At 41.4% G+C, this 25,211-nt stretch overlaps 1 protein-coding gene across 1 annotated transcript in view; it reads left to right on the top strand.

Annotated features, from left to right (window-relative positions):
• Window positions 1–25,211, top strand: part of LOC117530559 (paired box protein Pax-2a-like) — a 99,383-nt gene that overhangs the window by 8,001 nt on the left and 66,171 nt on the right. The window lies entirely within an intron of this gene.

Genomic DNA, 25,211 nt, shown 5'->3' with positions numbered 1-25,211 from the left:
TAGGCCTCCTTAATGTCACTACATAAGCAGCTGATGAGAATAGCTAAACAGACGCGCTCACAGCCTCGCCGCCTCACCGTCTTATGGAGCCCTGAATGGCTTTGGCCGCTGAAAAGGGGGCAGTTAGCTCAAACAGGGCGGGGAATGAGCGCCTTATTTCTGCAGAGCTCCGGAATGAGAGCTAATCAAAGCAGCAGTTTACACGGCGTCTCTCCTTTTGTTCTGGCGTTTGTTGAGGAGGGCGCCGGGTTTGCGGGATATTGAGAGGAATTGATGCTTTGTGGGTGTGCAGGGAGGAGGAGGGGGAGAGGTGACTAATGACCTGTCAGAGGTAGATTTCCTGGCAAAGATATAAAAACCAGCATGACGTGGACATGGCAAATGACATAATCAAGTCTTCCCCCCCCGTACGAGACGCAATCGTCAGAGGCATAATGCAAACGTCTGGTGTTTCCGAGACTTCATTTCCAATCATACGAGGACCCTCTCGTATTAGCCGCCATGTAATGTCTCGTCGCTGGGTGATCGAATGCACACATTTCTATGCAGATTGCCACTGAAGGGCAAAGAGGTATTAAAGGGCATGTGGAGGAGCGAGCGAGCAAGCCAGGAGGAGGGGGGCCTTTGGTGGAGGTCTTCCAGGTGACAACGTCATGTTTCTACGACTATTGCTCTCAAATGATTCCCCTGATGTGCTGCCATTTGTGTGATTTAGGTGCTCAGCCGTCGTTACGGCGACACAGGAGGAAGCTGTGTGTGTGGCTTTGTATCAGACAGGACAGGCACTGATGGGGAGAGCTGTGGTTCTTACACACTCTCTGAACCTCTATGGGCCAGCTGGCAGCTACCCGGATCCACAGGGTCAGGAGCGCTTTATCTTTCTAAAACATAAACCCCAGGCCGATGCTGCACGTGTCACATCAGAACACCATGACAAAAGCACCACCTCGCCTCAAGCTACAGTTTGGAAGACTAGTATATTATAGCCAATGTTACTGTGCAGCCACGACTCTCTGTCATCTTCTCTTAAAGAGGCCGTATTGTTCAAAATTACTTTTATCTCACTGTATGAGAGAGGATTCCTGTGACACATACACAAAGTTCCATGTTTCTACGTTTTTACATTTAGAAACCCTCCTGCGTTAAACAAACTCTAAAGGAGAACCACTTCATTTTAGCTTCTGTGACGTATGTTATGGATCTTCATATCATAAAAACAATGTTCAAAGACTGTTTTCACAAAGCTCTTTAAATTAACGAGATGTTTCCCAAAAGCATCACAGTTAAGGCATTCATTAAAATGATCGTGGTTTTACAATCAAGGTCATATGTTTACATACACATTGCTAAAAATGCTCAAACTCAATTGTTTATGCAAATGTTTTATGAAATAAGTGTGGCAAGTCAGTTAGAATGTCTTCATTATTTCCATGTGAGTTTTTTTTTATGTTAGCTACCAGACTGATTTATTTCAGTTTTATATTATTATTATTATTATTATTATTATTATTTATTCAGTAGTTCCGCAGTTCATATCAAAGGTTTATATACACCACACTCTCATCCTGACATACTTTATTTAAGCCATGCTCCCACTGCGGATATTTGTCACTATATCATGTAGGTTTTGGAGTAAAACAACAACAACAACAACAACAAAATCATAACTAATCAGGACCTGATAGGGTGTAATCTCTGGTAAAGGATTTTTGTAGAACATTGTGAGCAATTGGAAAGTTTTAAACATGCAAAATTTGTGATGAAGCATTTGTGATCCCAAAACATGAACAGATGGAGAGAAGACAGGTACTGTCAAGGTTGGCGCAGCGTAACTGGTGTGTCAAGCCTGATATGCCTCTTAAGCCACTTTCACATACCAGACCCACAGACATCATGCGTTTTACTTTATTTTACTGATGGTGTTGTTTTTTTATTTCATGGGTGCATTGAGAATTAAATCATTTCTGCTTGAATGGGATTGGGCTGCTCAGTTATTTTGATGCCAGGCCACAGTTTAAGGTAAAATGAAAATGCAGTGCAGACTGTTTTCTGTTTTGGAGTGAGTGGTGAGTGATTTCATTGGTGTAGGATGAAACTGACTGGAGTGGGGAGTGATCATGACTGCAGCTGCAGGGGGAACAGTGGGAGGCATATAGCGCCGTGAGAAATCTGCACTGCTCCACACATTGCTCTGGTAAAAGCATCATCATGTATCATATCTATGTGGCAAAAGTAGGTGACAGTGGACATGTGGGTAAAACATGCAGAAAGTGGGGTCTGCCATTCTGTGAGCAAAGCCTCCTGATTTTTCTCTGTAACTAAATCCATAGCATAAATACCATGAAAAGCGTGCCACGTTCTTCAGCAGAAGACTGTTTTGACATGTTTAAAAGTGTGTAATAACCGTGGAATACCATAGACTGTGGAGCGGTGTTGTGTGGGGTATGTGGACAAGCACTTGTGTCATGGGACTCATCCTTACTTGAGTGTATTCAGCAATAGTGGTAGGAAACATGAATTTTGCCTGCTATCTGCAGTGGGAGCCTGGCTTTACTCAAAAATTGCGTGTAAACCCGTTACCTTAAACTAGTTATGTGTTTTGGCTGATAAAACTTAACAGGTTGCAATTTCTATTAAATTTTTGAGGAAATCAACTAATTCAGGATAAGAATGAAGACTGCTATAAAAGAAAGATCCTGGAAAATTCTCAAAGTGACCAAATTACTTGAAGCGCTACTGAATGACTATATAATACTTTTGTCTTCTCTGATTTTTATTTGGGGACCACTGCACCAGAGTCAGTATAAATCTGTGTTGTTTTAGCACAGTTTTTAACAATGGATACCCATCCTGATACAACTACAGGGGGAATGAGCATGGGTCATGTTTAGATTTGTTTTTAACATCATTGTATGTGAGCATGTCTAACATTGATGCAAACTCAGTTTGTTGAAATTTTAAAAGGTCTCTGTCACTTTGTAAAAAGTACAATATTATCAGTTATCAAGCTGTTCACCATGAATACGACTTTATACACCCTTCAGAAAACGTAAACAACTTGATATCGATTTTATCATATACCTATAAATGATAAATGTTGTATGGTTTTCTGAAGGCTGTATAAAGCCATATTTATTGGTGAACAACGATTTTATCATATAAAATCCCTCGTTTATCGTGGAAGTTACATTCTAAACATAACCCGCAACAGGCGAAATCCGCAAAGTAGTCAGCGTTATTTTTTACAATTATTATAGATGTTTTAAGGCTGTAAAACCCCTCACTACACACTTTATACACTTTTCTCAAACATGCATTAAGATTTTCTCACTTTTCTCTCCTGTGTAAACACTCAAAGTTCAAACCTTAGTAGAAAAAAAATAGAACGTTTTCTTATAATAATCAACCTATGAGGATGGACATGGTAAGAAATTATTAATAGTGACTCACCAGTATTTCCCAGTTCCTCTGACCGCGCCTCTTTGTCGTGGTGCCGCTCTGCTGTCTGGATTGACCCGTCCGCGAAAAGGGTGTATTGCGATTTATTCTTTAGTGTTTTATGCAATCATATTGGCGTATCATTTATAGGTATATGATAACATATATTATCATATTATATAATGATAATGCCTGATTCTGATCAGTTTTTTCTCTCTGTTTGAGGTGTGGCTCCATCCAGAGATGGGTGGGTGTCTGTTTCTGTAATCCTCCTGTCCTGTGCACCAGCAACATTTTGTGAATTGTTTTGCAATTTGTGTCTGTAGCATGGGCCAAGCAGTGGGTCACCCCTTTGAGTCTGGTCTGCTTGAGGTTTTCTTCCTCAAATCATCAGAGGAGTTTTTCCTTACCACTGTCACCTGTGTGCTTGCTCTGGGGGTTGGTAAGGTTAGACCTTAGTTGTGTGAAGCACCTTGAGGCAACTTTGTTGTGATTTGGCGCTATATGTATAAATGAAAATAAATTGAAACTGAAATAATTGAATATATGTTTAGAGAAGTAACCCTTTACTGTTGGTTATGTCATTGCACAAAAACACTTGTGGGTCTTGACGTGGTGATGAAAACAATGTCTTGGGGTGGGGGTTGGTTGATATTTGAACAATTATAAACTCGTGGGACTTTGACCACATCAAGCCTATAGCTGTAACCCCCCAATCCCACCTCTGTTAACATTTTACTCACTCTGGGCTCATTTTTCACTGCACCTGCAAGTCCTGTACCTCTGTGAAAAATGGCACAATCGATTTGTAGAATTCAAAAATGTGTTTTGTGCACCATAACATGATAATGTCATAAATCATAAAAGAATCCAAAAATGTGAGATGAATTTATTACTTTACAAAAACTGAAAAAAAAAATAGGAAATCTACAGACAAAAATCTTCACAATTGCTACCGACACACTATAAATGCTTCCATTTCTGTTCTCTCCTTTCTGCTTTTGTCATGTGACTGTTTGGCTCTGCAGAATCATTCAAGGCTTCCCAGCCGCATTGAGGAGTCTAAATTGTTTTTGGTTTGGCGGATTTTAAAATGAGATGTAGCATAAAATAATTTTCACGTATTTAAGCTTGGCTTTGTTGCATTGCTGGTGGAAGTGTTCATTTCACACGGCTGGTTGATGCACTGAGGGGAACTTGAAAATCTGATCATTTCTCTTTTGACAGTTTGACAGTTTGTTAAATGGTGTCATTTGGGTGATATTTTTCATTTGTTTGCTTATAAGGTAAACTGCCTTACAAACACTCATTTGATAAATAGCATTTTCCAATTATTTCTTACTTTTGCAGCTGTTACTGAGCAACATTCTTCATGCAGCTGCACCTCTGTGTGCAAAGTTCATGCCAAATCCCAATGCTGATCTCTACTGGATCCGCTGGCAGTGAACCTGAGCATCCAGGGGCAGCTGAAAGTGAACTTTAGCTTGTGTCACTTGTTTGCCATTCAGATGCATTTTGCCTCACTCCATAGGAAGCGGTTTATCACCTGGTAATGCTGAGATTAAAGTTCCCCCACAGCACAGTAGTTGAGGAGCCCTATTTAACTCGGTAGGCCTGATGATGATTATAGCACAAGCAGTCATTATCCAGCAGCTAAAAAACAGCAGCAAAAATGAGCTACGGAAAGCAAAGGAAAGGAGGAGGGAGGTCACACGGGCCCCCGGTGACACAGATTGACTGTGCAGCCCGGAGTATTTGTTTTAAACAGTGCCGTGGCTCTGCGCCAAGCCGGCAGATAGCTCCTAAGTTTCCAAGTCAGCAGTGCTCTAAAAAAAAAAGGTCCCCATTACAGGCGGGATGTAGAGATAATGTAGTGTGACACACGTTATGTACACTGGGTCTCAGCAAGAGGAGCTTCAGGGACACAGGTGTCATAAGACCCATTAATCTGCTATTGTCACGTGTTATTGCAAATTAAAAGTAGCATGTTACACTTGGCAGCCATGTTGCAGAGAGAGAGAGAGAGAGAGAGAGAGAGAGAGACTGTGCCTTTAGTGACCACGGCTGTCCGCACACTTTACAGTGACATATATTAGAATTTGTAATTCTGCACAGAAAAGCTATTACCTCACAGATTAACATCCTGGTGGTCCGCCACCCCGCCTCCCCACAACCCCCCCAAACCCTCACTGCTTCGAGAAAGACAAAGGAATCCTCTTCTCTCTGTTTGAACGAAAATCTTTCATACAAGCGTCTGAACGTAGAGTAGATGTGGATGTTTTTGTTGTCACGTGACCGTCGACAGACGGTTTCGTTGGGTTCTTTTGGATAGAATGTTGGGTCCATGAAGTATGTCTGAGTTTTGAGTCTCATCCTTTCACACCACAATCAAAAACATGCAGCTGATTTTTAATTTGAGCCATTTGGACCTCTTTTTGCTTCGCGTGAGCCATTCATCTCTATTTCCATCTTGAATTTGAAAAAACCAACAGCAATAGCCGAGGTACTCAAAGAATTGATTGCTGTGCTGCATAGTCGTTGAATTAATTATTGCCTGAGCATCATGAGGACTGAATTGGGATGTGGAGTTGAGTGATGGAGCAGGAAGATGGGATACTGAGTACTGTTAAGGGAATTTGTTCATTGTCAAATGTGAGATCACTGGATAGCCTTCGAATCATCACTGTTAGCGTAGTATATCAGAATAAAGGGAAACTCTTGGATTTTTCAAACCTGACCAGAATTTTTACATGTTTCTGAATTCAGAGCCGTTCACATCGACAAAAACATTAATAATTTGAACCCAGTATTGAGTCAGAATACTAACACCGTCATGGGCTAAAGAGCACATAATATAAGACTTTGGGATAAGTGTAAACCGGGAAAGTAAACCACTTTTTGTCACCACTGAAAAAGCAACAAATTACTTTAGAAATGACTGGCAGCATGGACAGGATCCCTTCAGAGCTACATATGTGCATGTTACTTCAGTAAATATAAAGAAATGATTCAAAACCAAACATATACAGGTACCACGACTTACCTTAGCCTTCTTCCATTGTCATCACTGTTCTCCACAAACTCCATATAAGTCAAAGGTTTGTTTTTTTTTTGTTTTGTTTTTTGCCAGCTTGCACTCGACCGAGACGGACGCACTTTTCTCTTCTCCCTCCCTCCTTATCTCTCCTGCTTCTGTGGCGTGTTGTCTGTGAGGCTGCAGCTTTACTTCTTCGGGAAAACGACAAAAATGGATCTGTTAAAGTGGTCTCTGAACGCAATTGACACGTATTTTTTCTACAAGACAGTCGGGGGCGGAGGACCCGACCTGTCCTGCCGGGACGCATGTGATGGGTTACGTGATGGACTCGTGGAGGAGATGGCAGGTCATGTGCCTTTACATGCTTTCCTGTGGAGACGTTGAAGATGTGTACATATTCGGCTTGGTGGTGACCGGCTTTCTGATGTGTGGAGCGGGCACTTTGCTGGTTACCGGAAAATCAAGAAAGTGAAAGCATCTTTGATTGGTCCTTCCAGGCTGCCCTACATGATTGATTCGATTGGGAAGGCAGTTGCTTGCGCAGTCCGGCGGGGGTTTAACCCGCACGTTGGAAAACATCTCGAGCAGGATTGCGGCCCTGAAAACCCGCTAGTGACCGTCTGTGAAAGACCACAATTCTACATTCAGATGCATTGAGAGCCACTCTGTTCTCAGAACTGTGGAATCTTTCAGGCGTCTGCTAATCTGGCTATTCATTTGGCTTCCCCAAATACAGCTGCACTTCAAGGTCGCTGTGATAAAACCTCCTCAGAAGATCAACACTTAAGCCTCGTCTCCTGGTCTTCCCCCCTTAATTATTCAGAATAAACAGACTGGAACTGAAAAAAACTGCTGTCATTGGTCTTCATGGAAAGGTGGCTTAATAGTATGTTAACTGTATGTTTTTATCTCATGAAAACATTATGCCCTTATCAGGGGAAGACAAGGGGAGGAGGAACGAATGTTGGTGCACAAACTTTCTAGTAATCATCAGGAACTGCACTGAGGCAAAGAACTTTTAACAATTTGAGAGTTTGCAGCTGTGCTGATTACAGCCATTTCCATTCCTCCTAGTGCGCTAATATGGAAGACGCCATCAGTCACCAACACCATAATTTCCCGTAAAATTTTTCAGAATTTTCAGAACTTCTGGCGACTTCAATCACATCAGCGTACTGGATACTTATGTTCACCACGGCAACTCACAGGATAATACTGGTGCTTGATTGCATAATACAAACAACGGGGCTTATGGAGTCTGCTCGCCGTCCTCACCTCAGACTCTCAGACCACATTTTTCTTATAGTGATCCTGGACTATTACCAAATAACAATTAAATTGTGTTGGGTCCTGGGGATAGTTTGGGGGTGAGTCTCTCACACTTGTGACAAATCCTGATGTTACAAGATGCCACCATAACAGTTGCACCAGTTTTTAAACAGTTGTAACCACTGTGGACTTTTTACAAATCCTCTTACCATTTTCCTGGAGTCTTACTTTGTCTTGGCCTCCATCTTGAAGGCAATCCCAGACATTCTTGGATATTTGCATAAAATTGTGCCGCAAGATTGTAGCATATCAGATGTTTAATGAGTTTTGAAGGAGGGTCTGATTAAGTTGTGGAGAATCACCTTCTACCTCATTGTAAGGTCCATGGTGTTGTCTTGGACAGGTCTTGTGATTGGCAGATTGTGGTCCGATTCACCAGAACTTTGAGGTGTATCGTAGACAGATGTTAAATCATGTATTTTGTGAAGGGGGCTGAAAAAAGGCCAGCTTTAAGAAGGGAAATTCATGTCACAAAACAATAACTGTGTGGCCCGATGCAGATGCCAACTCTGTAGAACGGCTTGGAGTGAGACAACAAGGACATAACCAATGAATCTGCAACTACAGGTAGTGTTCTGGATTTTGATGTGTATGCTTCATCCATCACCAGCTACAACAGTAAAGCTGTGGTCACAACCCGGCGTACTTGCACGTGCGTGCAGTCTACTTGCAAAACCGTGGGCTAAATTTGGAGATCCCGTATGTCATAAATACTGCCTCAGTACGAATTTAGGAGCACGCAGACACACGCAGACACGCCGTAGAGGTTTTAGTGCATGCAGGAACTTTCGCTGCGGTCAGGCTGCGGATTCACCAGCAGTGCAGATGACGCACGTTGTGAGTATTTGCCTCAGTACGGATTCAAAACAGCACATTTTCATTCAATTACTATTGAATTAACCAAATCCGTACGTAGGCAGTACGGATTTGGAGGCCGACAGACTTGCATGCACAACGCAGCTTCTCACTTGAACTTGGACTTTATTTCCAAACGTCAACAACACACACTCCACAGCTTCAGTCTGTTAACTAGCTGTAACTTTTCGAGGCAAGTAAACACTCGTACAACTGACCACTGCAGGCTGGATATGCTCATGCATCGCCGACGCTGAAAAACACCAGCCGCTCCGGTCCCGCTCATAAAAAAAGAAAAGCGACCCCACACACACACACACACACACACACACACACACTGCTTTATTGTCATCTCTCTTTATCGTTACGCTCCTAGAGACGTGCGTTGAACGTACTCCCTCCCTCCTCTTGCTACTGCCTCCGTACGTTTTCACAAAAACGTAGTGGCCGTGGCATCCGCAGAAAACGTACGGCGAAAAAAAACGCACAGTGGGTTGTGACCGGGGCTTTATTGTCAACTCTCTTTATCGTTACATTCCTAGAGACGTGCGTTGAACGTACTCCCTCCCTCCTCTTGCTACTGCCTCCGTACGTTTTCACAAAAACGTAGTGGCCGTGGCATCCACAGAAAAACGTACGGCGAAAAAAAAACGCACGGTGGGTTGTGACCGGGGCTTAAGTGGGTAAAGGAAGGTGTTACTCTCTTGTAATGAGACTACCTCTTTCAATGATACTGGCTACCTGATGGAGCATTTTTTGTGATTAGCTTATCCCACTGCTATTACCAAGCAACATTGACAACTGCAAGCTAGCATGGTGGGCATCACCTGTAGCTGAGTAATAATTTTTTCAATGCTTATTTATACTTGCTTGTTTGCAAGTGTAGTTGTTCTTTTTTCCCCAAATTTTACCAACTATTTTGTCTTCGGAAAAAAATGTGCATCGATTCTTGGGATTGTTTGGGCTATGATGGGTACAACCTGTTGTATCCTCATTTTCGGGAAGAAAAAGGCTGTATCCGTATCCACATTCGGAGGAGCCTTCAAATGGTCATGGCACTATGATGCATGCAGTCAAGAAACGTAGCCTTCAGTGGATGCGGCTCCTGAATGGAGACACACACCATAGACGTTTTGACTTAAAAGACGTTATAAAAAATACGTTAGACTTGAAATAATAATAATCTAATTTCTTTATTTAGGGTAGTCCATTATGTAGATTCACAGTGAAGTATTGTAATCCTATGTTCCGCTTTCCAATGGCGTCCTCACTCATATTCATTCATAACACATTCACACCCATGCACACAGCTAATTTAAAGTTTCCATTTCACCTAACCTGCCGTGTCTTTGGAAGTGGGAAGAAGCTGGAGCACCCAGAGGGAACCTACATGAACACAGAAGAGAACATGCAAACTACACAGAAAGGACCAGGCGGGAAGTGAACCCAGGACCAGTGTTTGTATAGTAACGAAGTAAAAATACGTCACTACGTACTTAAGTACGTTTTGGGAGACTTTGTACTTTACTTGAGTTTTTTAATTCAGCTTACTTTCACTTTTCACTACATTCCGACCTTAATTGCATACTTCTACTCCGATACATTTTCTATGTGCCATGCCGTTACTCGTTACAAAAAAAAAAACACACACACGAAAAAAGTCATGTTTTCACCCAGAGACACTACTGATTAATAGTGACTGCAACGAAGTCAGGCCGATTTGTCATGAGGCATGTCCAATAGGCTTTTTTGCAGTTGCGCACTTGTTTGTCAGGAAAATGATCATTTCTCTACATTGATTACAGACCTGCAGTGGGTCTGTAATCAACTTTTCTGCAGCTTGGCTTTGCTTTGAACCTTGAACCAATCGAAGAAGTGATACAGATTGAAGCAGTGCTTCCATCTACGATTCGTGGATTCATTGTTTATTTCACTTTATCCTAAAATTTCCCCACTAAAACCCTGAAGAGCATGTGTCTGTGAGTAATATTTAATATTTTTATGTTAAACCGACCTGTTATGGTCTTCTGAAACAGTTGATAAATGTATTTTATAACTTAAAAATGGGACCGATGCTAACGTGTTAGCATGTCTATGGCGTTTTCAATGTTAAAGTTAGCATTAAGCTCTTCGCATCAGCACGTTTGTGTTGATTTGTTTTCTGTATCATTAATGGCTCAGCGTTCATTGTCGTAAAAGAGTCAAATTGTAATTTTTTTAAATTTATTTTTATTCATATATTAATAATTGCAACAACAATAATAGTCTACATAATAGACAATAATAGTCAATAATAACAGACTAATAATATTACAATACAATTTTAGAGAAAGAGACAAAAAGAACCTAATGAAACAAAAACACAACAGAAAAGATAAAACCATGTAACAATGAAAATAAATAAATACATATAGAAATAAATAACTGTTTTGTGAACACCTAGTGAGTAGCCTCATTTAGGTTTTGAAACCTTGTTTCTGAAGTGTTTTTGGTGATGTCCACAATGTTCAGTACTTTGACTAATATTACTAGTCATTTACAAGCCTAGATAAATTTTATAATATAAAACAAATCAGTCCATTTATGATTATTAACATTTACTTGTACTTTTACTTTCATACTTGAGTACATTTAGTTGTACATTACTTGTCATACTTAAGTACAATAAATACTAGATACTTTAAGATTTTTACTTGAGTAGCATTTCAATCGGTTACTTGAACTTCTGCCAAAATCATTTTTTTAAAGGGCATCTGTACTTTTACTTAAGTGTGATTTTCCGATACTTTATACAACACTGCCCAGGACCTTCTTGCTGTGAGGCAACAATGCTAATCATTTAGCCAGCATGCCACAAACTGCTGGCAGATAGCAACAACAGTACATGCCCACAAACACAGACACACGTTTTCTACCATGAAGCCAGAAGCATGTGGAAGGAACTAACACATCACAGATTACACCAGGAGAAATGGCAGGAAAGACAGTACACCCCCCCCCCCCCCCCCCCAATACTCTTATAACACCTTTTGCACTGTTTGAGGCTGGTAACGCCATCAGCCATCAAGATTCAAATGAACAGTCCCTCAGTGTGGCTACAGAAGACACGAGGAGAACCTTGCTGTGTTCAAGAGCCTGATAACATCTCAGGCTGAGCTCTCGGAGAAATGTTACACCAGCTCACAGATGTGCTCACAACATTTCAGGGCATTTAGTTTACGGGACACTATTCTGGCATGTTTTAAATGACCCCACCATCATTCTGATCCTGAAGCACGCCGTGACTGCAACACCGAAACGACTGTATCTGTGGCCGCGAAACCATATTCATGAAGTCATACAAATGGCCAGTTGAGATTCACTTTGAAGAATCCATCCATGTGACAATCGGACCCCCACCATTCCCCCGGTGCTAATGTCATACACTTGCCTGTGTATCTCTACCTCACACATGTGGAATCCAGGAAGACTATATCAGGACTGCTGTTCCTGGATTTCACTCCATTTTAACATGATCATCCCTCCGCCACTCACAGTGAAGCTGTTATATCTTTGAATGAATGGGTATGGGACGTCTAACAAAAACTACCTCAGTCAGTCAGGAGAACACAGGTTCTCATCCCCAATCTCCTCAACACACTGATGGTCCACAAAGGCTCAATGAAACACCCCAGAAATCACATTGTGAGGTTTACTGATAATGGTGATGTCAAGAAATAGTCTATACATCAACCCAGAGAAAACAGAAATGGTTGTTATCCTCCTTTTGGAGAGGAAGCATGACAAGCCACAGCTTCTTTTCATTTAAAGTAGCAGCTACAGAAATAAGCTGCTTTCGCAACAAGTTTTCTTGAGCACTGTTTGGCACAGCTTGTGAGATTCCAAAAAGAAGTTGGTATGGTGCTTGTCAAAGATCAGCACAAGCCGGTGACCGCAGACTGAACGGTCCGCCCCTAAAATTGGTCCAACCTTTTGCATTCTGTGCATGCATCATTTTGCACGTCTGAGCCGGATGTCTCTTCACACAAAGCAATCAAATGGATTAATGGGATATTAACCACAGATATAAAGGGTAAAGCCTGTTAAATCATTCTAAAGTCAGTTTATAAGCAAAAATGAGGTGAAATTCCGTGAGGCTTTGAAATGTCTGACACACACAGCTCGTTTAGCTCTGATTGCTTCTGTCGCCTTTTACGATGTGAAATAATGCTGAATTCATGTTGAAATGATTGTTGTACTAAAGCTTCAGATATCTGTCACTGAGACAGCTGATGACCGGGAGAGCAGTTTGAAGCAGAAGAACGAGGGTGTTAATCCGTGAACCACGTCATCGAGGGGGGACCGATGTTTAGGGGAACTGTTTGGTCTTCGACACGGGGAAAGGTCAGTTAACTCGTGCAATTTTCAAATTTCATGAGCTTGGCCTCTTTGCACTTCACTCTGAGTGGACTTGTCCAAGTTTTTTTTACCAGTCCATGTCCAATGCACCCTCAGATATTAGCTTGAGGATGGTGTGTGTATACTGATTATTATATACATAGCAGTTATATCAAGTTGCGCTGGGCCATTCTGAGCCGAGCACAAGCAGGACTAAGGGTGGCTGAGTGTCCACAAGCTCTGAGGAAAAAAAGACTTTTCCTGACTATTGCCTAGTGGTGTGCTTGTGTTAAGCATTTGGTGCCAATTACATACAGGCAGAGGATGCTTTGGATAATCAGCTGAGGTGTACCTACCAAGTTATATCGGTGCCTGCTATGCAACAAATGGTGCACAATTCTGGCAAAGTGTCACAACTGCTATATTTTGTTTTAGGATACGTTCTTTTCAGTGTGTATGTGGTATTTTGCATACCGTAATATCCATCTATAAGATACCAGCTATCTCCACAAATTAAAATCAAATACTTCCCTGTCCCACCCACGTTTTCTTGTCTGAATATTTTGAATATTCTCAGCTCGTTGCCATTTGCGTCTGTGCCTTCAGACAAATGATATTCCAGTGATGCCTCTAATATTGTTTGCTCTCTCAAGCATTCAATTAGAAAAAGAAATCCAACTGAGTTCATTCAATTGATGCAAATTATGTTTAATTTGATTTCATTTGGAGGAGGACTGAACATGCGGGAATGTATATTGTGTTATTGTGAGAAGTACAGCAATATGTGGTGGGAACAAGCGTGTATATGTGTCAATGTGTTATTTAAACAAAGAGTACAGAGGCAGGGAAACATGCTTTGATCTCATCTCTCTGGCTTTTAACAAGAATGTAGCAGCTCAAATTTTACATTCATTTGGGATATTTTTAATTTCCAAAAAAAACAATAAAGTCTTTTTGTTAAGTTCTGAGTGTATTATTTCCGCAGTGACTTACTCCTCTCCCGGAGCTGCGTTTGCTAAGCCTCATGCTAGGGGTCATGACCTCTGGGTGCCAAACCTGCAGAGAGGAGTCAGCTATAGACCTGGTTATCTGATCTGATGAAGGTCTCGCTCGTTACCAAAGTGTTAATGAAGACCGGTGTCAAGGACAAATGCAGTCAGCTCCAGCGGTGATCAATAAACGGCCGCAGAGCCTGTACAGATTCTGATCATCATAATGGACAGCTACGGGTGATCAGAATCGAAAATGACAGCGCGGGCCGAAAACACTTGGAAGCTTTTTCTCATTTTTACAGGGAAGTAAAATATTTACTACCAAATACGCAATGACACAGAATTCAGTGAGATCTGAAAAGTTTCATTCCAAGTACAAGTGAGATATTCTGAAGACAAAATATGGTTCCTGCAGTCTATTTTCTAGACATGTTCATGCAATGGGGAGAAGTGATGGTCCAGTGGTTAAGCGTTGGGCTTCAGACAGAAGATCCTCAGCTCAAAACACAGCCAAACAGAAAATTTCTAAGGGGCCTTGCACAAGTCTTTAATCCCCTAGTTGCTCCCTGTGTGTTGTGAGAGCCTTGCATGGCAGCACCCTGACATTGGTGGGGTGAATGTGAGGCATAATTGTAAAGTGATTTAAGCTTCTGATGCAGATGGAAAAGTGGTATATAAATATAGGCCATTTATGTGATTTAAGCTTTAAGGAGATTATGTCAAATTAGAGCAAAGGATATAAATCCATGCTGCTTCATTTTGATTTTCTCAAAGCACCACTTTGCATTACAACTATTTTGAATTTGTATGACAAACAAATGGCTCTTTGTAGATTGTATGTAACGTGACATTCATTAATTGTCACATTGTATGAGTGACTGTGCATTTTTGTTCCATACGTTTCCCTTCGTGAGGTTTTCAAAATGAGTCCATGATACAAAGAAGCAAAAGCCATTAGCTGCAGTGTTCTCAGACATGTGTTTCTGCATGTGTTTGCTAAGCTCAGCAGTGTGCAGTGTATTGGTTAGTTGCCTGCGGGGCAATTCACATGCCGGGGAGACACAGGCAGCTCTGTTCTCTGCTGCTGTCCACGTCCTGCTTCAAGAAGAAACACCTGTGTAATTTTGAGCAAAATGTCAAATTACATCTGACATTTCCATATTCTCATTCATTGGAGATTGAACCTGTTGAGTAGTATGTTCAGTCGTTCAGCTCATGCAAATATTCTTACCATTGCATTCACATAATCATTATTTGTATTATATAAAATGCTGAAGAACTGAAGTCAAGAAGACATCGACGGGCCTTATTGTCATTGTACATATACAAACATACATACATACAATTAAACTTCTCTGCATTTAAGCCATCCTAATTACAGTTATACACAATCCAACCACTAGGAGCAGTGAGCAGCCACAGTCCGGCACTCCAGATGTAGAGACGCTGCCTTGGTCAAGAACAGAGCAAGGAGCAGACCCCTAAATATGCATGGTTTGTGGAGAAACCCCACACAGACACAGGGAGAACACACTCAAAAATGACTCACTGGATAAACTCAACTCAATTATGAGCAGGATTTCCATCTAATAAATATATGTAGCCCCAACTCAAATAAAGCACATCCATGCAAGTTTACTTAATTAAATTTAGTTGGGACTACATATATTTATTAGATGGAAATCCAATCCAATGAGTCAATTTTTTGAGTCATGCAAATTCCACACAGATAGGACCAGGTGGGAAGTGATCCCACAACTATCTTGTTGTGAAGCATCAATGCCAACTACTGTGGCATCACTGACTCACCCATGAGTCTGCAGAGCATTAACAATATAGTACTTATGACATTGTGTCGCTTTGTAAAAAGGGATGTCGCAACAGGGTAGTCCAAGTAAGCAATTGCCTCAGCCCCAATTGGATGGTGGCCTCCAAGAATGCATTCTTGTTGTGGTGTTTTGTGTTCATATGTGGGCAAAGTTTGCACTTTGTTATTCTTTTGAGAATAAAACATTAGTTTCAAGAGCAGAAAGATGTTCACTCTCTGGCTAGTTGGGGTGCGGGCAAGGCACCATTTCCTGGGGCTCCCAGAGTCCTTGACATAACCGTGATTGTAAGCAGAAGGTACAGTATATGAATCAAATCAAATCAATTTTATTATATAGCGCCAAATCACAACAAACAGTTGCCCCAAGGCGCTTTATATTGTAAGGCCAAGCCATACAATAATTACGGAAAAACCCAACGGTCAAAACGACCCCCTGTGAGCAAGCACTTGGCGACAGTGGGAAGGAAAAACTCCCTTTTAACAGGAAGAAACCTCCAGCAGAACCAGGCTCAGGGAGGGACAGTCTTCTGCTGGGACTGGTTGGGCGCTGAGGGAGAGAACCAGGAAAAAAGACATGCTGTGGAGGGGAGCAGAGATCAATCACTAATGATTAAATGTAGAGTGGTGCATACAGAGCAAAAAGAGAAAGAAACACTCAGTGCATCATGGGAACCCCCCAGCAGTCTAAGTCTATAGCAGCATAACTAAGGGATGGTTCAGGGTCACCTGATCCAGCCCTAACTATAAGCTTTAGCAAAAAGGAAAGTTTTAAGCCTAATCTTAAAAGTAGAGAGGGTGTCTGTCTCCCTGATCCGAATTGGGAGCTGGTTCCAGAGGAGAGGAGCCTGAAAGCTGAAGGCTCTGCCTCCCATTCTACTCTTACAAACCCTAGGAACTACAAGTTAAGCCTGCAGTCTGAGAGCGAAGCGCTCTATTTGGGGTGATATGGTACTATGAGGTCCTAAGATAAGATGGGACCTGATTATTCAAAACCTTATAAGTAAGAAGAAGAATTTTAAATTCTATTCTAGAATTAACGGAAGCCAATGAAGAGAGGCCAATATGGGTGAGATATGCTCTCTCCTTCTAGTCCCTGTCAGTACTCTAGCTGCAGCATTTGAATTAACTGAAGGCTTTCAGGGAACTTTTAGGACAACCTGGTAATAATGAATTACAATAGTCCAGCCTAGAGGAAATAATGCATGAATTAGTTTTTCAGCATCACTCTGAGACAAGAACCTTTCCAATTTTAGAGATATTGCGCAAATGCAAAAAAAAAAAAAACAGTCCTACATAATTTGTTTAATATGCGCATTGAATGACCTATCCTGATCAAAAATGACTCCAAGATTTCTCACAGTATTACTAGAGGTCAGGGTAATGCCATCCAGAGTAAGGATCTGGTTAGACACCATGTTTCTAGATTTGTGGGGCCAAGTACAATAACTTCAGTTTTATCTGAGTTTAAAAGCAGGAAATTAGAGGTCATCCGTGTCTTATGTCTGTAAGACAATCCTGCAGTTTAGCTAATTGGTGTGTGTCCTCTGGCTTCATGGATAGATAAGCTGGGTTACATCTGCGTAACAATGAAATTTAAGCAATGCTTTCTAATAATACTGCTTAATACTTAAAAATAAAGTGAATAAATTGGTCCTAGCACAGAACCTTGTGGAACTCAATAATTAACCTTAGTCTGTGAAGAAGATTCCCCATTTACATGAACAAATTGTAATCTATTAGATAAATATTGATTCAAACCCACCACAGCACAGTGCCTTTAATACCTATGGCATGCTCTAATCTCTGTAATAAAATTTTATGGTCAACAGTATCAAAAGCAGCACTGAGGTCTAACAGAACAAGCACAGAGATGAGTTCACTGTCCTGAGGCCATAAGAAGATCATTTGTACACCTTCACTAATGCTGTTTCTGTACTGTGATGAATTCTAAACCTGACTGAAACTATTCAAATAGATCATTCCCTCTGCAGATGATCAGTTAGCTGTTTTACAACTACCCTTTCAAGAATTTTGGAGAGAAAGGAAGATTGGAGATTGGCCTATAATTAGCTAAGATAGCTGGGTCAAGTGATGGCTTTTTAAGTAATGGTTTAATTACTGCCACCTACGGAGAGACTTTTATTGCCATACCTTACACATCCATGGGTCACATGTTGTGAATGTCTCTTGAACTGTGTCCAAAAGAATGTGATAACTTTATTATTCAAATAATTCAAAAAATTCAGAAGTGTCACTGTCGAGTTAGGTGGCATGGTGTGTTTGTGGTTGGCATTGTTGCCTGGGAAGGTTTGCATGTTCTCCCCATGTTTGAGTGAGTTTCCTCTGGGTGCTGTGGTTTCCTCTCACTTCCAAAGACATGCAAGTTAGGTGATTTCAAAATTTAAGTTGACCCTAGGTGTGACTGTGTGATAGACTTGCTTCCTGTCCAGGGTGTACCCCACCTCTCGGCCAGTGACTTCTGGGAAAATTCCAGAACAACCCCCCCCCGTGACCTTTGATTGGAGTAAGCGAGTATAGAAAATGAATTGCTTCGAGTTAACAAAAGATCCGATTTCAACTAAATGTCAACAATATTTTGCATGTCCAGGTGAGGGTTTGTAGGTTCTTGTGTGGCTTTATGTAGCCTGTTGTGTAGCGAGCTGTAGCACGTGAGGGAGTATTGTGTGTTCAAAGAGTTTTAATTTTATTTGGTCCAAACTAGATGGAAAGACTGAGGGTCAGAGAGGGATAAAGCAATTTTATTTGGAGAAAAATTGGATAAAAGTTAAGGTTGCAGGCTGAGGTAAAGGGGATATTTAGAATGGAATTTTGAGGAACTGGTTAAAGATTATAAGTTAGAAATGCTTAACACACAGTTACATTTTACCTGTAACACTGATACTTAATTAGTATCTTGATAAATATGTTTAATTAACAGGGTCATAAAAGGAAATTCCAAAACACAGTGATACGCTTATATTAAAATAAACTGAAAGGGAGAGAGGAAAACCTGCATCAGTTTATGAAGCGGCTCTATTCTTGTAATATAACATATTGGTATGCTTAAGAATTGTATGAAGTGGCATCAAACATGTAACATGCTGCTGTTATACTCTTTCAGTTGTTGTTGCTGTTACATTCTCATTGGAGATTTATTGTTAAGTTCTTTACAATAAAATACAAACAGAAAAGAAAATGATAAAATAGAAAGTAAGTATGAACAAAATTAAAACAATATTGATTAAATTACACACACACTTACACACACACACACACACACATACAAATTGTGATATGGAAATAAGACAGTTGTAGATAACTGAAAATAGGTGTGTTCTAATTCTCAATTTAAGACTCAACTTGGAGACTCAGATGACAGGGCCATACTAAAATCTGAAATGGAGTGAAATGGGGATTGATAATCACGAAATGGGGGTAAAATGTGATGAAATGGAGCAGAGTGAACCAGACTGACTCCAAATAAGTACTATTACGTAATTGTTTGGCTTTTGTGTTTTTTGTGAGATGCGCTCAGTACATGTAGCAGGGCAGGTGTGCCATCTGGCGTTCAAGAGATGAAACTTCAGTCAGTGGGTCAGTCTGTTCCATTTCGTTACGTTACCCCATTTAGCTATTATCAGTCCCCATTTTGCCCCATTCCGCTAAAAAAATTTAAATAAAAGTACTTAATTCAATCATATTGGAGTCAGTCTGCATCATTTCGCTACATTTTTACTCCCATTCTGTTGTTATCAGTCCCATCATATTTAATCATATTTAGACTCAGTCTGGGTCAGTCTGCTCCATTTCTTTACATTTTACCCCATTTCGTGATTATCAGGCTCCATTCCACTCCATTTCATCCATTTCGTATTTTAGTATAGTTGCAGATGACAGACTGTTCCACAGAAAAAGAGGTTGATTGGAGAAAGACCTGTGTCCTGCAGACTTCTTGTTCACCTTTCAGGAAAACAGTAAAATCAGCATTTTGGGGATGTGTAATTGATGTTTCATATTTTTATCCAGATAAGTGGCAGAAAATGAATGTATGAATATATACTCAACAAAAATATAAACGCAACACTTTTGGTTTTGCTCCATTTTGTATGAGATGAACTCAAAGATCTAAAACTTTTTCCACATACACAATATCACCATTTCCCTCAAATATTGTTCACAAACCAGTCTAAATCTGTGATAGTGAGCACTTCTCCTTTGCTGAGATAATCCATCCCACCTCACAGGTGTGCCATATCAAGATACTGATTAGACACCATGATTAGTGCACAGGTGTGCCTTAGACTGCCCACAATAAAAGGCCACTCTGAAAGGTGCAGTTTTGTTTTATTGGGGGGGATACCAGTCAGTATCTGGTGTGACCACCATTTGCCTCATGCAGTGCAACACATCTCCTTCGCATCATCCGTGAAGAGAACACCTCTCCAACGTGCCAAACGCCAGCGAATGTGAGCATTTGCCCACTCAAATCGGTTTACGACAACGAACTGGAGTCAGGTCGAGACCCCGATGAGGACGACGAGCATGCAGATGAGCTTTTCCCTGAGACGGTTTCTGACAGTTTGTGCAGAAATTCTTTGGTTATGCAAACCGATTGTTTCAGCAGCTGTCTGAGTGGCTGGTCTGAGACGATCTTGGAGGTGAACATGCTGGATGTGGAGGTCCTGGGCTGGTGTGGTTACACGTGGTCTGCGGTTGTGAGGCTGGTTGGATGTACTGCCAAATTCTCTGAAACGCCTTTGGAGACGGCTTATGGTAGAGAAATGAACATTCAATACACGAGCACAGCTCTGGTTGACATTCCTGCTGTCAGCATGCCAGTTGCACGCTCCCTCAAATCTTGCGACATCTGTGGCATTGTGCTGTGTGATAAAACTGCACCTTTCAGAGTGGCCTTTTATTGTGGGCAGTCTAAGGCACACCTGTGCACTAATCATGGTGTCTAATCAGCATCTTGATATGGCACACCTGTGAGGTGGGATGGATTATCTCAGCAAAGGAGAAGTGCTCACTATCACAGATTTAGACTGGTTTGTGAACAATATTTGAGGGAAATGGTGATATTGTGTATGTGGAAAAAGTTTTAGATCTTTGAGTTCATCTCATACAAAATGGGAGCAAAACCAAAAGTGTTGCGTTTATATTTTTGTTGAGTATATATATATATATATATATATATACGAGGTTATTAGAAAAGTATCCGACCTTATTATTTTTTTCAATGATTACATCAGACGTGCTTGAACCCTCGTGGGCATGGGAGAGTTTTTTTCACGCCTGTCGGTTACGTCATTCGCCTGTGGGCAGTCTTTGAGTAAGGAGTCGCCCACCCTCTCGTCGTTTTTTTCATTTTTTAGGAATGGCTCAGAGACTGCTGCTTTGTTTGATCAAAATTTTTCAAAACTGTAAGGCACAACTGAGTGGACACCATTTGATAAATTCAGCTGGTTTTCTGTAAAAAATTTTAACGGCTGATGAGAGATTTTGGTCTGGTAGTGTCGCCGTAAGGACGGCCCATGGTGCCTGACGGCGATCTGCGCTTCGAGGCGGCAGCGTCTCACCGTTTCAAGTTGAAAGCGTCCACATTTCAGGCTCTGTTGACCCAGTAAGTCGTCACAGAACAGAGAACTTTCAGAAGAAGTCGGCATGAGGAGTTTATTCGGACATTCCATTGTTAACGGACATTTTGTAATGAAAGAACGTGCGGGCAGAGTTGCATGTCGGGCCGGACCCGACCGCGGGGGTCGCGACAGGAAAAACACCTCTGTTGGAAACCTTAACGGACAAGTTGGAACATGCCCAAGCTGTTAAACAATTTCTCAGTTACTCACTTGTTGAAAGCCATCAAAAGCCGCCTGAATTTTACAAATGGTTTTCAACACGGAGGTGTTTTTCCTGTCGCGGCGCACACAGAATTTGCGCGCCTGTCTTTCATTACAAAATGTCCTTAAACAGTGGACTGTCCGCATAAAGTCCTCATGCCAGCCTCTTCTGAATCTTCTCTGTTCTCTCACTACGTCCTGGGTGAATTAAGCCTTAAATTAGGATGTTTTCAGGTCGAAACAGGCCGACGACGGCGCCTGGAAGCGCTGCGCGACGTCCCGCTCCGTGGGAAGTCCTTACAGCGACAGAAACACCCCATAATCTCTCATCAGCCGTTAAACTTTTCACCGAAAACAAGCTTAATTTCTCGAATAGTGTCCACTCGGATATTCCTCACAGGTACGGAAAAAATTTTGATAAAGCAACGCGCGCCGTCTCGAGCAGCATGTGAAACAAAGGAATTCAGCCGAGAGGGCGGGACCACATCTCACTCAAGGCCTGCCCACAGGGAAATGACGTCACCGACACAGAGTGAGGAAAGACATCCAGACAACCCAGGAGAAGTTATGGGCTTCTGTGGCTGTGATTGGAGAAAATTGTGCAGAGTGCAAGCTTTGGGTTGTCTGGGTGTCTTGGTGGCTTTCCTCACTCTTCTCCTTCTTGCACAGTCACTCAGTTCTTGAGAACTGTCGACTTCATGCAGATTTACCATAGAGTTGGCAGCTTTACCATCAGAGAGCCTCGTCCACAACTACCACAAAAGACTCCAAGCTGGCACTGATGTTAAAGGGGGCAATACACAGTATTAGTATTAGTATGTAAACATTTGATCAGGTTCATTTGGGTAGTTATCTTGTCATTTTGATTTAAAAAGAGGAAACACAGTTGTTTGACAATAAATGGCTTCACTCAACCACTAACCATGAGTGAAAAAAAGTTTTTGTGTTGTCATTCATATTCTCTTAAAAATGGCCAAAAAAGCAAAAATTCTGCCGGGGTATGTAAACTTTTGAGCACAACTGTATGTGTGAAGGAGTCCAAAAGTGCCTATTTATTTTAGCTTGTGGCTTTGTTGTGCATGACTTACTGTACAGTAAAAATACAACGTGCACTCCATCACATGCTCTCCAGGGGGACGCTGTGGGCTGTCTTCAGAATGAGTAGGTGGACAAGTGCGCAGTTTGACCCAGGATGGTTTGTCTTGTGTGTGGGAAGTGTAATCCACAGTGGTGAATGACAAATACGGGGGGATATTGATCATGTGCTGTGGCTTGAGCCAGCTGATGGAAAGTAATTGATGAGTCTATTTGCTTTGGAAGCAAAGAGAACAATTAAGTTTGACATAGTGACAACCTGCAGCTACAATGAGGATGATTTTTTTAATTTTTTTAATGGTAATTGACTCATCAAGAGGTAATTTTTATATATATGTTTGGCATTGTGGGCTAATGTGTGAATCTATAAAGCTATTGCAAAATCATTTTAGGATCCAGTGGTTACAAAATACAAACAATATTTTTGGTAATACTTGAGGAAAGTCAGTTTAAAATAAGTATTGTTCTATTCACAGCAAAACATGACATTAAAGCTCCCTTCCATCTGGTGAAAATGATCTTCCAAATAATGAGGTCAGGTCTAAGTGTACGGGCTCATGCCACGAGTCACACTGTGGAACTGCATTGGGTCCAGGTCAGTAAACACATAGGAACCATCCATCTGCCTCAGCCAGGTGAAACACGGGCTTCCCTTTGGCCTTCTCCAGCCACTGGGGTCCTCGACACTGAGGCACCTGTGTGGTGGATCAAACCCAGAGAAATGTGCCACATGTCCAAAAGTCATAGCTAGGGATGAGTATTGATAAAATTTTATCGATATTGATGCCATTATCGATTCTGCTGATTGATCCAATTCTTTATCGATTCCCTTATCAATACTGCTTGTGAATTTTCTGTGTACTAAAAGTAGGCTTTATAGGTTTTCTATATCAACAACATTTTTGAGTCTTAAAGTAAATAAATATGAAATTGGTCACTGGATCCTTGATCTCTGGAAATAAATAAAAATAAATGAAATCGGTATTTTTGTGAAAAGCATTTCCTTTCAGATATAAATGAGACACATCAAGATCAATGTAATTCATAAAGAATGGAGGATGTCTCATTTTGGTAAAAAAAAAAAAAAGGTTTTGGTCAGTTGTACCTAGTTTGCCATTACAGAAAGAGGTGTCATTTGAATTTGATGGATTTGATGGATTTGAATGACGTGCGATTACACCAACCATGCTTGAACCCTTGTGCGCATACGTGAGTTTTTTTCACGCGTCGGTGACGTCATTTCCCTGTGGGCAGGCCTTGAGTGAGATGTGGTTCAGCCCACGGAGCGGGACGTTGCGCAGCGCTTCCAGGCGCTGTTGTCGGCCTGTTTCGACCTGAAAACATCCTAATGTAAGGCTTAATTCACCCAGGACGTCGTGAGAGAACAGAGAAGATTCAGAAGAGGCCGGCATGAGGACTTTATGCGGACAGTCCACTGTTTAAGGACATTTTGTAATGAAAGACGTGCGCACAAATTCTGTGTGCGCCGTGACAGGAAAAACACCTCCGTGTTGAAAACCATTTGTAAAATTCAGGTGGATTTTGATGGCTTTCAACAAGTGAGTAACTGAGAAATTGTTTAACAGCTTGGGCATGTTCCAACTTGTCCGTTAAGGTTTCCAACTTAGGTGTTTTTCTTGTCACGACCCCCCGCGGTCGGGTCCGGCCCGACATGCGACTCTGCCCGCACGTTCTTTCATTACAAAATGTCCGTTAACAATGGAATGTCTGAATAAACTCCTCATGCCGACTTCTTTCTGTTCTCTGATGACTTACTGGGTCAACAGAGCCTGAAATGTGGAAGCTTTCAACTTGAAACGGCGAGACGCTGCCGCCTCGAAGCGCATATCGCCATCAGGCGCCATGGGCCATCCTTAAAGCGACACTACCAGACCAAAATCTCTCATCAGCCGTTAAAATTTTTACCGAAAACCAGCTGAATTTATGGAATGGTGTCCACTCAGTTGTGCCTTACAGTTTTTGAAAAAATTTTTATCAAACAAAGCAGCAGTCTCTGAGCCATTCCTACACAATGAAAAAGCGACGAGAGGGTGGACGACTCCTCACTCAAAGACTGCCCACAGGCGATTGACGTAACCGACAGGCGTGAAAAAACTCTCGCATGCCCACGAGGGTTCAAGCATGTCTGATGTAATCACACGTGATTCAAATCCATATGGTTTTTGAAAAAAATAATAAGGTCGGATACTTTTCTAACAGACCTCCTATATTTATTAAATGGAAATCCAGTCCAATGAGTCAGTTTTTTGAGTGATCAACTTTGCTAGTTACATACCCCATAATCTGAGTGAAAAACCAAGCTACAATGTGAAAACCAGTTGGATTTCTTGATCGATGATGGGTGTATTTTGGTCATATTATAACCAGATTGTAATCTGTCATTCCATTTTAAGAACACA

The sequence above is a fragment of the Thalassophryne amazonica genome, chromosome 18, assembly GCF_902500255.1.
Source record: "Thalassophryne amazonica chromosome 18, fThaAma1.1, whole genome shotgun sequence".
In the NCBI taxonomy this organism is placed as follows: Eukaryota; Metazoa; Chordata; class Actinopteri; order Batrachoidiformes; family Batrachoididae; genus Thalassophryne; species Thalassophryne amazonica.
The sequence above is the reverse complement of the archived record's forward strand: the minus strand, read 5'-3'. Positions and strand labels throughout refer to the sequence as shown.